This window comes from Pimephales promelas, chromosome 2 (genome assembly GCF_988280905.1).
Source record: "Pimephales promelas chromosome 2, fPimPro1.hap1.1, whole genome shotgun sequence".
NCBI classification, from domain to species: Eukaryota; Metazoa; Chordata; class Actinopteri; order Cypriniformes; family Leuciscidae; genus Pimephales; species Pimephales promelas.
This window is the reverse complement of record NC_142770.1, coordinates 52980754-52985753: the sequence shown is the minus strand read 5'-3', so window position 1 is coordinate 52985753 and position 5000 is coordinate 52980754.

The window sequence follows — 5000 nt, the reverse complement described above, 5'->3', positions numbered from 1 at the left end:
CGGCTCACTTTTCGAGTTACAGCCGGTCAAAGTTGAAACTTTAAAGGGCCATATCTCCGGAACCAAGCCGAGTTGGGGCCCCATACACCCGGCGTGTGGGGCCCTCCCAGAGGCCCCCAATAGCCCCGAGTGTGGAGCCCCAACTCGGCTTACTTTTCGAGTTACACCCGGTCAAAGCTGGACAGGAAGTGGCCGTATCTCGGGACCGGAAGGTCCCCGTGGCTCGGGACGGCGGGAGGAGCAAGGTCCCCGAGAGCGGGCCCCGCACCCGCCGCCGCGAGCCGCTGGGACCTCCCGGTCCCGAGATGGGCCCCGTTACGCGCGGGCGACTTTCGGAGAAAACGGCCCGTATCTCGGAGAGGGGAGGTCCCAGCGGCTCGCCCTTTCGGGTGTCGGGGGCTCCCCACGGGCCCTCTCGGAACCCGCCTCCCCCGGGCCCCTGGGACCTTTCCTTCCCGGGCGCCCCCCCGACACGTCGGGCCCCTTTTCTCCGGGACCCGGGGGCCCCGGAGCTCGGGGGCGGGCTCTTTGCGAGGGGCCCGCCGGGACGCCACACTTGACCCGAGTCCGGTGTCTCTGGGCCCCCGGGTCCCCGAGCTACGTGCGTTCGAATTCGGGGCCCTTTTCCGGGCCCGAAAATCCCTCAAAGTCCGAAAACGTGCAGCGGGCGGGGACTTCCGGGGCCCCGGAGGCTCTGACGGCACACCCAGGGAGGTGCACCGTCCTCGGGCACGGCCAGGTGGCCCCCCCCCCGGGGTCCTGGAAGTCCCCCCGCCCCCCGGAGACACCCACACCCACCCACCGGACGGGAAGATTCCGTTTTTCGCCGATATCTCGAAGACGGCCGGGCGAAAAAATTTCAAACTCGGGTCTTCCGTAGGCCTCGAGGGGCCCTATCCAAAGAGGCCACCCGCGTCCCCGGGGGCCTCGGGGTCAGGGAGTTAGGCCCGGTCAAAGGCGCGGCGTTTTTTGGCTTATATCTCGCGAACCCCTGGGCCAATCTTCCCCAAACTCGAATCGACCGTAGTGCCGGACGGGGCCTTTCGAAAGAGCCCACCCACGAGGTCCAACTCGCCCGGGTCCCCGAGTTATAGCCGTTCAAAGTCGGGGGTCCCGGCGAACGGCGATCCGGTAGGGGGCGTCCCCGGGGCCCGCCGCCGCCCTGGTTCGAGCGAGGGCCCCCGTGGGACCTCGCCACCCAAATTTGAGCTCTCTGGGCCTTCGCGTCGCGGAGATACGGGCGATTTTCTCCCGGGATCGTGACGTCATCGGCGGGCGCCATTTCAGAGCGCGGCCGAGGGTTTTCGGCCGATATCTCCGCGAATACTCGACCAAAAACGACGAAACGCATATGGACGCGTTCAGCTCGGCGAGACGGTTCGAATGAGCCCGGCCTCGGCCGGGCACGTCGAGTTTTCGGCGAGATATTTGCGTTTTTCCGCTTCCGGGGCGCTTTGGGGGCCCGTATCTCGGGCCCCCGGGGGCCCACGGGGCTGGGGGCGGTCTCATTCGAAAGGTCTCGTCCCGTTCTCCAGCCCATAAAAATTTGGCGTCGATCGGAGCCGCCTTCGGCGAGCTACGGTCGTTTGAAGCCCCGTGCAGTGGGGTTACCGTCCTTCAAACAGCCGCCGCTCGCAGGGGGAGTCCCGGGGAGGCATGGTTGCCTGTATGACTTGGGCTTAGAGCACCCAGCCCCGCGCTCCTGGAGGAACCTCCGGTGCACAGGGTCTGCTGCAACCAGCCACGTGGGTTTTGAGGGGTAGGGGAGCGTGCGCTCTCCTCCCCGGGCGGGCGGCCGGGCCCTGGGGGCTCGCGCCTCCACGGAGGGACCTCGCTCCCGGGGCTTCGTCCCCGGGGCTCGGGGACTCCGTGGCGGCTCGGCCCCCGGGGTTCGACCCCGCTCGCTCGCTCCAAAACCCAAGTCCAAAACGTGGGGTTGCACGGGAGCTCCGGGCGCGACGGGTCTCCACGCACGGCCCCGGGGAGGGAGCTCCGACCCGGGCCGGAGGCAGATTCGCCCCCTGCCCCCCGGCTGTCCGCCCGGAGCCGAGACGGTCCTAAAACGGGCCTTGGGGGTGATGTAGAAGGGTAACGCTCACCCAACCAGGACTCACACAAACCGATCTGCATCCCAGGCAGGGTGCGGGTCTCCTGGGCACGAATAAAGCCCGATGCCCCGTGGGTGATGTTGGCCCTGGCCACTCAAGGCACTCACCCAAGCCAGAGAGGGTGCACTCTGGCTGGGGAAGCAGATTCAATCTCTGCTGTGGTGGAGCTCTGGAAAAACGCGAAACCTCCAGGAAAAGACGGCCCGATTTCTCTGAAAAGTGCATCCCAGGCAGGGTGCGGGTCTCCTGGGCACGAATAAAGCCCGATGCCCCGTGGGTGATTTTGGCCCTGGCCACTCAAGGCACTCACCCAAGCCAGAGAGGGTGCACTCTGGCTGGGGAAGCAGATTCAATCTCTGCTGTGGTGGAGCTCTGGAAAAACGCGAAACCTCCAGGAAAAGACGGCCCGATTTCTCTGAAAAGTGCATCCCAGGCAGGGTGCGGGTCTCATGGGCACGAATAAAGCCCGATGCCCGTGGGTGATGTTGGCCCTGGCCACTCAAGGCACTCACCCAAGCCAGAGAGGGTGCACTCTGGCTGGGGAAGCAGATTCAATCTCTGCTGTGGTGGAGCTCTGGAAAAACGCGAAACCTCCAGGAAAAGACGGCCCGATTTCTCTGAAAAGTGCATCCCAGGCAGGGTGCGGGTCTCCTGGGCACGAATAAAGCCCGATGCCCCGTGGGTGATGTTGGCCCTGGCCACTCAAGGCACTCACCCAAGCCAGAGAGGGTGCACTCTGGCTGGGGAAGCAGATTCAATCTCTGCTGTGGTGGAGCTCTGGAAAAACGCGAAACCTCCAGGAAAAGACGGCCCGGTTTCTCTGAAAAGTGCATCCCAGGCAGGGTGCGGGTCTCATGGGCACGAATAAAGCCCGATGCCCGTGGGTGATGTTGGCCCTGGCCACTCAAGGCACCACTCACCCAAGCCAGAGAGGGTGCACTCTGGCTGGGGAAGCAGATTCAATCTCTGCTGTGGTGGAGCTCTGAAAAACACGAAAACCTCCAGGGAAAAGACGGCCCGGTTTCTCTGAAAAGTGCATCCCAGGCAGGGTGCGGGTCTCCTGGGCAAGAACGAAGCCCAATGCCCACCTTGAAACGGAGCCTGGGCTCGACTCTGAAGCCCAGATCTCGAAAAACGACAAAGTACAAAAAGGTGCGGTGGCTCCAAACCTCCATGCCCTCAGACCTCCCTGGCCAGCCCAGGGAGGGTGGCCCGTCCTGGGCCAGACTCAGATTTCCCCCGCCACCCCTGGAGCTCCGCCTGGAGCGAAGACGGTCCTAAAACGGACCATGGGGCTCTTGTAGAGGATGAGGGAGGGAGAGAGGGGCCTTCAGAGAGCCCCTTGGCCGGCTTGACTCTGGAGTCGAATTTGGAAAAATAGACAAAGTCCATAAACGTGCTGTTGGTTCGGACCTCCAGGGCACTCAAGGCACTCACCCAAGCCAGAGAGGGTGCACTCTGGCTGGGGAAGAGGATTCAATCTCTGCTGTGGTGGAGCTCTGAAAAACACGAGAACCTCCAGGAAAAGGCGGCCCGGTTTCTCTGAAAAGTGCATCCCAGGCAGGGTGCGGGTCTCCTGGGCAAGAACGAAGCCCAATGCCCACCTTGAAACGGAGCCTGGGCTCGACTCTGAAGCCCAGATCTCGAAAAACGACAAAGTACAAAAAATGTGCGGTGGCTCCAAACCTCCATGCCCTCAGACCTCCCTGGCCAGCCCAGGGAGGGTGGCCCGTCCTGGGCCAGATTCAGATTCGCCCGCCACCCCTGGAGCTCCGCCTGGAGCGAAGACGGTCCTAAAACGGGCCTTCGGGGATGTATGAGAGAGGGGAAGCGTGGTGGTGGCAAACACAGAGGACCCCCTACCAGCGATCAGACCGTCGTGAGTCCCACTCAGAGTCACTCTGGGTGGGCATGTAAAAATCCAGATTACGCCGCGCTGGAGCTCTGGAAGTTACGAGACCTCCAGGAAAAGACAGGCTGGTTTTCTGAAAAGTGCACCCCAGGCAGGGTGCATCTTTTCCTGGGCACGAGCCCAGCGCACATGGTGTGGTGGTCCGGCTCTGGTGCCAAAGTTTGGGGGAAAAAATAGACAGAGTCCAATAACGTGGTGTGGTTCCAAAGCTCCATGCCCTCAGACCTCCCTGGCCAGCCCAGGGAGGGTGGCCCGTCCTGGGCCAGATTCAGATTCGCCCGCCACCCCTGGAGCTCCGCCTGGAGCGAAGACGGTCCTAAAACGGGCCTTCGGGGATGTATGAGAGAGGGGGAAGCGTGGTGGTGGCAAACACAGAGGACCCCTACCAGCGATCAGACCGTCGTGAGTCCCACTCAGACTCACTCTGGGTGGGCATATAAAATCCAGACTACGCCCCGTCGGAGCTCTGGAAGTACGAGACCTCCAGGAAAAGACAGGCTGGTTTTCTGAAAAGTGCACCCCAGGCAGGGTGCATCTTTCCTGGGCACGAGCCCGGCGCACGTGGCGGGGTCCGGCTCTGGTGCCAAAAAAATTGAGAAAAATCGACTAAGTCCAATGGCGTGACGTGGGTTCAAAGCCCCATGGTCTCAGACCTCCCTGGCCAGCCCAGGGAGGGTGGCCCGTCCTGGGCCAGAGTCAGATTCGCCCGACACCCCCTGGAGCTCGACCTGGAGGGAAGACGGTCCTAAAACGGGCCTTCGGGGCTGTATGGAAGAGGGCAAGTGTGGTGGTGCAAAACACAGAGCACCCCCTACCATTGATCAGACCGTCGTGAGTCCCACTCAGACTCGCTCTGGGTGGGCATATAAAATCCAGACTACGCCCCCCCGTCGGAGCTCTGGAAGTACGAGACCTCCAGGAAAAGACAGGCCGGTTTTATGTAAAGTGCACCCCAGGCAGGGTGCGTCTTTCCTGGGCAC